Raw genomic sequence first — 10,271 nt, 5'->3', positions numbered from 1 at the left:
TGACACAAAAAGTTCTTTTGAATCAAGATCAAAGAGATTCCACCCCTTTTTCCCAAACGTATATCCAACAAAAACACATTTACGACTCCGACTAGCAAATTTATTCCCCTTAGGTTTTTTATTACGAGCAAAGCAAAGACATCTAAAAGTTCGAATGGTATTATAAGAGGGAGTAGTACCAAAACAAATTTCATAAGGGGTTGTATTTTGCAAGAGAGGGGAGGGAGTTCGATTAATTAAATGTGCAGCAGCAAACTACACTTTCACCCCAAAGTTATATTGGCAAATTAGCCTGAAATCTCAACGCCCTCCCTACATTTAAAATATGTTTGTGTTTCCTCTCAACCCGGCCATTTTTTTGTGGAGTACCAACATAAGAAGTTTGAAATAAGATGCTTGTTGCATTAAAAAAATCACCCAAACAATTAAATTTGATACCATTGTCACTTTGTACTATTTTAATTGTTTGAGAGAATTGCCTATCAACCATTGCCACAAATGACATGAACATACAGAAAACCTCCGTTTTATCAACAAGCAAATAAATCCAAACAACATGAGAGAAATCATCAACTATTGTCAAGAAATAACGGGTACCACAAGAAGATGCATGTCTATATGATCCCCATAAATCACAATGTATCTTTTCAAAAATTCTAGAGGCTTTATTCTCACTTAAAGAAAAACTATCTTTAGGGTGTTTAACATGAAAACAAACTTCGCATGCTTTATTTAAACTACCCTTACAATTATGAACGGGAAGAAGGAGTTTGACAACTTTATCCGAAGGATGACCCATACGCTTGTGCCATAATTCTAAGGTTGCCGAAGAATCTGAAATAGCCACATGTTGCACAGATGCCCTTCCTTCGAAGTAAAACAGTCCATCTTGCCTAACACTCGTTCCAATCAGCTCCCTCGACTGGTCTTGTATAACACGCATATTATAGTTAAATTGGACCGTATAATTTGTGTCATCAATCAATTGAGAGACCAAAATTAAATTGCATCGTAAATCAGGAACAGATAACACATGTTTAAGGACAATTTTCGAGGATAATCGAACCGATCCTTCCTTCGTAGCATTCACAATTTAGCCATCCGAAAGGCCAACTGGACAATGAGAGAGGAGATGAGTATCAAATAGCCACTTGTCATCACAAGTAACATGCCTAGAAGCACCTGTGTCAACGATCCACAAGTCGGTGTCAAATTCACCATTCAAGCGATCATCAGGAATTTTTGTATTACCAACAAAACCGGCAATTGCTTTCCACTGTTCTGCTGTAAAAGTTTGTGAAGAACCACCCACGGAGTCCATGTTGCCTATGCTAGAAGACCCGGCTGTTGTTGCATTGGCTCGAGCCTGGTTCCGCCCTTTGGTGCCTAACTGTTAGGGCTTGCCACGTTTAGAAGGATTCGGTCAACAGTCCGAGTACCCCTTCAACTTGAGGCAACCTGAGACTAAGTGGTCGTTCTTCTTGGAAAAGGTGCACTGCAGACCTGAATTATTAGGTTTCTTGTTGGAACCTGCTGGCTTCGGCTTCCTTGTGCTTGTTCGAAGAGAAAACCCAACGGCCTCAGGTGGCTGCTCATCCGAGACATGATTGGTAAGCCTTACCCTTTCATCTTGCGCAACAAACTGATATGCTCGATCAAGAGTTGGCAACGGGTCTTGGGATAATATGTTGGTGCGAGTCTGCGCATAGTAGTCAGTGTACAACCTCATCAAGAACTCTTGGAGTCTAGTATTTTCAGGGCGCCTTTCATGCTCCAACCCTGTTGTACACTTCTCGTAACAAGAACAAGTGATAAGAGGTTCATGATTGCTCAATTCCTCCCAAAGTGCCGTTAATTTACCAAAATACGAAGCCACCGACATAGCCTTCGATTGCTCACACTTTGCAATTGAGGACCTCACCTGTTGAATTCGAGGCCCATTGACTGTGGCAAAGCGCATCTTGAGAGTATCCCACAACCCCTTCACATCTTTGTACTTTAAGTGAGAACTCTTGACTTAGGGGTCAATTGTGTTCATTAGCCACGAAATCAACATAGCGTGTATGGTATTCCAATTCGTCTGAGTACACGGAGAAGAAGGGGTGGTAATTGTGCCGTCAAGAAAGACAAATTTACGACGTGCCTCCAACGCGGTTTGAAAATCACCGGCCCATTCATCGTAATTTTCGCCACGAAGTCGAGTCGGAGTTATGAAATCTCCAAGTCTATCATGAGGACCTAGGTAATATGGAGATGCAATGTCAATGTGTGGTGGCGGCGGCGGTGGTGTATCATCACCGGCCATAATTGTGGTTTGTGTGGTTTTTTTTTATTATTATTTTTTTTATTGTTAAAAATCCTGTGCGACTGATACCATGTCAAATTAATTAGGGCTTAAAGCTTGAGTTCTTCTCATTCATCTCAAATCATATATAGAGACATTGCTTCCTTAAACACAAGAGATAAGATCACAAGATATTCTACATATTATCTTGTGTCAAACAAAGCTATAAACAAGGAAACTATAATATATGATACATTGAATAGTATATTCTCCTAATATTTCCCTAACAAAAATTATCTATGCGAAGTTTTCACCAAAATAATAGAAAGGTAATTTTTTTTATGCACCACCAAATGTCCCCTCACTATCTACTAGAAGATCTACTATTCTAGTATTGTAGGAAATTTTTCAAACTCAACCTTTGAGCCCCACTGTGATCATGCCTTTAAGCATGGTGGCTTCCAAAGGAAGGAAGTTAAAGATAAAGAGTCACCAACAAGTTTTAGGAACTTGTAAACCGTTCACGGGTGTGAAGGTTACACTCCATTCACGATTACGGAGATCCCTAACTCCATAGTGGTCCGGAACCATGACTGGATGTTCGGGGATGATGGTACAAATCCAACCTAAAAGAGATTAAACCCGTCCTAAATCGGCCTCTTCTTAATTCTTATGATATTTACGTGCACTTTTCGATCAACATACATACATTAGCCCTAAACCTGTTTAATCTATGTTGGTTGATTATTAATGCACAAATAAATCTATTATTGGTGATCACTTGAATTAAAATCATATTAAGCCTAAAAATCAAATTATTAACTATCTTAGGTGTGATTTCAAGTACAAATTCCCTTTAAACCTGCAAGAAAGGGCGTGATCAAGCAATAACAATAAATCATGAATAATCAAGCAATATATAATTGACACAACAATCATCATCGTAATCAAAACATCATTAATATTAATAATAAGATCCTAAGCATGATACTAAACGGATTAATAACAAATCCTAACATGTCACTAACAATAAAGATCAAAGCTTTAGCCTAAACGGCTAAACATGATACTAGAAATCATAAAAGCATCCTAACATGATACTAGGAATTAAAATAATACCCTAACATGATACTAGGAATTAAAATAACACCCTAAACATGATTTCTATTCCAAAATCAAAGAATAAAGATAGTAGATTTATTCACCTTGATGCGTCGGCTTTCTTGCTATTAAAACAATAAACACGTTAGTAAACTTCAATAAAGATTAAATCAAATAAACAAATCAAATAAGAATTGAAATATAGATTTGGGACAAAACCCTCAGAACTATCAACCTTTCACGTCGAGGTCGAAGGCAACTTTGAGATTGGCTAGGAGTATTCGAAGTTCGTGATGGAGGTATGGTGTTTAATTAGGGAAAAGTATCAAGGATGTGTATTAGGACGTGTTTAGGCAAGGCTAAGAAAAGAATCGAGAGAGAAAGAAAGAATTAGAGAAGGAATTTAGATGATGATTGTTGGTGATCAAGCTTGTTGACGATTGAAAACGAAGTGAAACGACCTCCATTTATAGGGAAAAAAAGGGTCGAAGGATCAGAATAGAGTCAGAAATAAAATCAAAGTAAAATAGGTTTCATCGCGGCGCGACAGACTTGTCGCAGCGCGATGATCCTGCAATTTGCGGTTTTTGTTTTTATCATAACTTTTGATCCAGAAATCGGAATAAAATAAATAATATATTGTTAGAAAGCTCTTGAAGTCTGCTTTCCAAATTAATTGGATAAAGATTTATATATTCTGTAGAATAAAAGATATGGTCGAAATAGTGGGACAGTGTCAGATTTGGATAGAGTTTGGTATTTCGTTCATATCTTTTTCATTATAGCTTGGAATTAGGATTATGATACATCATTGGAAAGATAATTGCAAGGGTTATCCAACCATCTGAGATTTGGATAATAATTACGAGGCACGAAATTCAATTTTGACCGGGATTAGGATTATAAAAAAAAAAGATGTTTTATTCAATATCAAATTCTTTAATCCTTATCTTTCGGGAACAGAATAAATTAGAACCTTCTAGAAAATTCTAGAATCTCTTAATGAATCCTAATTGGTTTAGGATTGGGAATAAGGTATTGGACCTTCCACATGATCATTGGGTCGTAGGTAAGGTGGACCTAAGTCCGATTTGGGTTCGGCTTAGTATTTTGGTCATAACTTATTCGTTTTAAGTCGGATTTGGGCTTATAATATACCGTTGGAAAGATCTTTTCAAACCCCATCCAACTACACAATAATTGGATCAGGTTTATGGATCAAAATAAACTGGTTTGGATGTTTTTATAAATTGGACACGAAATGAATGATTTTAAGAGATACGAAATGAATGATTTTGGATTAAACAATTTAAGGAAAGGTTAGAAATGATCAAGGCTAAAGGGAAATTCAAGAGACTCTTCAACTCTTCACCTAACTCGATAATCAAAGACGTGAAAGGTACTCATCACTGAGTTTGGTTTTTGGGGAAACACAATCAGGTATCTACAAGTATCGATCGATATACAAGCATATCTCAAAAATTATTATACTACCTTTGTTTAAGAAAAAAAAAATGTCCCTCTCTCTAACTACCACCGCAGTAGATTTCCAAGGTTTTAACAAGTAACAAACCTAACTAAAACGCGTTTGACAAACTTGTTTTAATCTAGAAAGTAAAAGAAGATGTGACATGTACAACAATTTCACTATCACTTGTCTATATGACTTTATGATAAAAGCTCTAAAACCAATTAAATTAAGAAAAGACTAATAAAGATTCATTTAGTCACGGCTTATGGACAAACGTTTTGCGTACGTTAGGAAAAATCAAACTAGTTTGATCATAGTGATGGTGATAGGCTACAACTCTAATAAATTTACCTAAGTAGTTGCTTAAAACTCATCTATCTATTACAAATTACAATAGGCTAAGAATTGACTTTTCTATCGTGTAGTCAGATGTACCTTGCTAGGAACAACCAATGTCATGTTATTGGCATATGAGCTTACAAAGTACATGGTATGAGTAAATGAAAAAAAAAAAAAAACCCTTATAATTAGTATAGTCAGATGTACCTTGCTAGGAACAACCAATGTCATGTTATTGGCATATGAGCTTACAAAGTACATGGTATGAGTAAATGAAAAAAAAAACCCCCCTTATAATTAGTTGTATCAAAAAACCCCTTATAATTAGTTATATCATGTATAATACTAGTACATCAGTACATGATATGAGGGGAAAAGAAAACTTTAATTGTATCATAAACGAAGAACAACCGATTGAACATAGAAAATTGATCAGTATTATGTTGCTTTTAAAATTTATTTAAGAGGGAAACTTGATCTTTTCGTGATTACTTTTTATCTTTTTTGTATTTTTTTGTAGTTGTAGTAGTAGCTAGTTGTTCTTCTTGTTGTTATCGTCCTTTTCGTTGTAAGAATTCACATCATATGATAAACCCCATGAAAACTCAAATATAATTACATTCTATATTGATGAAAAAAAATAAATTAAAGAACTAATGGCGATTTCAAAAAACATGTACCTTAGCTTCTAACCACAAACAGAAAGATAATCGATACCAATAATCTTCATAGGAAAATCAATGCAAGTCGGGGTGTAGGCGAAAACAATTGCGGACGAGCAAATCGCTTAGGGTATAGAATGCCTTGGAGCTATGTCCCTAAGGGTGGTTAGTCATTAACATTTATAATCTCACTCATTAATGGTTCAAATTTAAGGTTTGTGTTACTTAGTTGGAACAAAATGGGAAAAAATGGTGACACCAAGATAATCAAGAGCAATTTAACACAAGGATAAAGCATTCATTGAGATATAATAATTAATCATGGTGAATAATTATATACTACCTCCATTTCATATTATTTGCAGCGATTTGACATAAAGTGTTGCAAATAATATAAAACGGAGGTAGTAAGATGAAAGGATTATGTCCATTATTTGAATAAAAAAAATCGTAAAAGGTTTAAGTGATAAGTAATTAAACTTTTAATATCCTAAATATATTTATGAATATGTTATGTCAAGGCATTAGATCATAAAGTCTTTAAATAAAATGCTCAATTTACGTAAATCCTTATTGATGTATATGAGTATATCATACATATACACCAATAAGTATTTGGCTTCTAATATTACATAATATATTACACTTTACGTACATCCTTTCCTTACATTATGTTTGATATATATAGTATATAAATACGTTAACAATCTAATTATTAACATGTTTAAGTAAACTAAATTGCAAATTGAGGTTCCTAGAACCATATTCAATCTATGATGAGTATATTAATAGAGTTTGTTGTGAAGGATCTTTAGAGAAGGGGAGGAAGGCGGGATCTATTATATTGTTGGTTCTGAATTGTTAGAGCAATGGCATTTTTTTTTAATTAATGCATCATTAATAATATTGCATTATTAATTAACACAATACTGTGTCACTAAATTAACCTGATGTAAACTTTAAAAGTGTTTTTATCCATAATTATTGAGATGAATTTTTATTTCCCTGGCATACCTTTTAAAAAGTTTGAGATAACTTTTATGAATTTTGTTTGGACAATTATACCCTTTAAAATGTTTATTTACTAATTTGTCTTCATTAATGTTAATTGTGTTTTAACTCTTCAGAATAATGTGCAGACATTAATGCCCCTACAAATATTTATTTACATATTTTTCCTCATTAATGTTGCATGCCAACAACTAAATATATTTGTAACATAATGTCAAATCAAAAGAGCTTCCACAACCTAGCAACAATAATTATACATATGCCTTCCAATCCTCTGTTTCCGAATACTAGCAACACTTGATCAGTTTTACAAGTAATTTTTAGGATGGATCATGAGTATTACGTTGAAATGAATAAACTACATGTACAATTAAGTTAAGTCAAATAGGGTATTTTTAATTAATTTTGAGAGAGGGAGACAATAATCAATTAAATAGTTTGTTCACGCAACATGCAAGTGGGATTAGTAGGAAAGACCAGCGATAATATAGTAGTGGTCATCTCATATTAAAACAGGAAGTGTCCAAATATTCAGATCGAAAAGAAGAAAAAAAAATGTTGTATGCAAGTATTCAAGAATAGAGGGAGTTAATATTTTAATTTTTGATCATTTGACGTGGATAATGTAACTAATGGCCAATTGGCCGGGTAGATATAATCATTCTTTTTTCCTCTTATCATATTGACAGTGCTGCATACGATGAACAAGCAAGTAACGTAGCAACTAAATCCAGCATTAATAACAAGAAGAAGACATGGTTATGGTATCGAAGACATACAGGTTTAATAATAATTGGGTTGAAAGCAAATGGACACAAAACCATGTGAATAAGTTATAATTATAATCACCTAAAATCTGATGAGAATCCCATGTGAGAAAGTGCGAGCAAATTGCATCTGGAAAGACCCTCATTGCACGTGGTCAGTGGACCTAAACCCTACTCCAACTTATTTAGATTTAGAAAAATAAGTTCGTACGTACAATTAACCAAATCAAGGTACTATATAATTTAATCAATAATAATAATAATGTTATTAATTGTTTTACAATTTTTTGTGTGTTGGCAACTTATGATTTAAGTTTAAATGATGGAAAAAATTCATGAAATATTTAGTTATATGGTACCTTTAATTGTATCTTAATTTTTCCATTATTATATGGTTCCTTAACTACAAGGCAAATATCATATTGATGTTTGATACATTAGTGTGGTATCATTTATGTTAATACTTGTTGATGGCTCAATCAAAAAAATTACGTACGGCAGTTGCAACGTCCTTAAAAGTATATATGCATTATTAAAATTTTGCAAATTGAGTATAAAAGATTATAAAGATATAAAAGTAGTACCTGTTAAGTTGGTGAAAGTTGTAAGAATGTAATACCATTATTAGTTGGATTGATTTATTAATGAGTTGAGGAAATTGATTAAATAAGATGCAAACTACATATAATCATGTAATATGTTTGAAATTAGTTTTAATTGTCTATAATAGAAAGCTTCGCCTTTAATACTATTATTATTATTATTACTAGATGGAAGCCCGTGCGATGCACGGTTTTTTCATCTAAGATTTTTAATTATTTGATTTATTGTATTTAATAATTTCAAACAAAACTACAAAAGTTTAATATATATATATATATATATATATATATTTACTATAGTTTATAATGAATTTATTAAATATAAATAAATTATAAATATGATATTTTTTCCGTTATATAAAACCTTTAATGTGAAATGATAAATTTTTAATAATTTAAATCCTAAATCATTATTCATTATTTTACAATATTTTTTATTTCGATAGAATCACCAACCTCGTCCACAACCAACCTACAACATCAATGGATAAATTGAACCGTGAAATGTTAGCCAAACTGAAATTGATATAAATTAAATCTTTACATTTATATAAAATAAATCAATATATTTACCAATAAATGAAAAATTATTGCGATATAAAATCAAATCTATGCATTGGAATTTTTTCATCATCTCCAAAAATAACCAAAGTCATCCATATATTAAGTATACAACATCTAATTGTATGCCATTACATAAACAAATAATCGTTAAGTATCCTAAATAAATACAATGTAACTAATAATTACAATTATAAATTTAAATATAAGATTTTAAAAATAACCCGGACATTGATGACCTAAAACTAACACAAAATTACTAACACAAAATTCGCTTGATGGGGTTTTGTATTGATACGGAATTTTATTTGTGTCGTATGATGAGTTAGATCTGCATGTAAAAAAACATTTAGTAAATAAAACATAAACATATAATCGTTGAGTATCCTAAATTAATACAATGTAAGTAATAATTAGAAATATTAATTTAAACATAGGATTTTAAAATTAAGCTAAAAATTATCCAGCCATTGATGACCAAAAATTAACACAAAATTACGGACACAAAATTCGCTTGATGGGTTTTTTTTTTATTGATACGAAATTTTGTTTGTGTCGTATGATGTGTCAATTTATAATGGCAGGTATCACAAATTTTAATTTAATTATAATTAACGAACATCTAAGATTTTTAATTATTTGATTTATTGTTTATCATTTAAATATTTTTTAGTATATTTTTTTTAGATTTTTTATACTCGTAGTACTGAATTAATAAATTTATCTTTTCTTATATTTTTACTTTTTTTTTCCAGTAAAATATTTTAATTCGTGGATTATAATCTACGTGACATTAAAATTTTAGATATATCAAATCTAATTCGTTACTTTTATCTAGGTGGCGACATAATTTTTTAATTCAAATATAAAATACAAATCTTTCTTCTTATTGGTCAAAATAATACCTTTTCTTACGTGGCGCTCCGAATGCTCTCCAAAAATGCCTACTTTATATATAATTAGTTTTTACGTCGTGATCAGTTATTGTTTGTTTATTTATAATTAGTATATTTTAATTAAAAAAAAAAGTAGATGTGATGGACAAAGATAGTAAATTAATATTAATTGAATGAAAGGGGATGTGGGAGTGGGACCACGACTTTTTATCGTGAGGAGAGAGATATTAAAATATTAGTGGGTATGTGCCACAAAAAGAAGTCTGATAATTAAATTGAGATGGACAAAAATAAAAAGTATGTATAACGGTTAAATTGGGACAGGGAGAATACTAAGCTAATCCCCACTAGCATGGTCTAATGCAATTATAGTTCTCTACCCATTTAATCAATCTAACTTACACAGAGAAAGATGCAGCCTTAAAAGTTCCAATAAACTTTTGCTCTTGAAGATACAATCATAACTAGCTTGGCTAGCTAATTTCATGCAATGGATTCATGCAACTAGATGCTTTAAGCATGGACGCATGGTGCCCTAATTTCCTAACCATCCAATCTAGTTATAGATATACAAAGT

The sequence above is a fragment of the Chenopodium quinoa genome, unplaced genomic scaffold, assembly GCF_001683475.1.
Source record: "Chenopodium quinoa cultivar QQ74 unplaced genomic scaffold, ASM168347v1, whole genome shotgun sequence".
NCBI lineage: Eukaryota > Viridiplantae > Streptophyta > Magnoliopsida > Caryophyllales > Amaranthaceae > Chenopodium > Chenopodium quinoa.
This window is presented reverse-complemented; position numbering follows the sequence as displayed.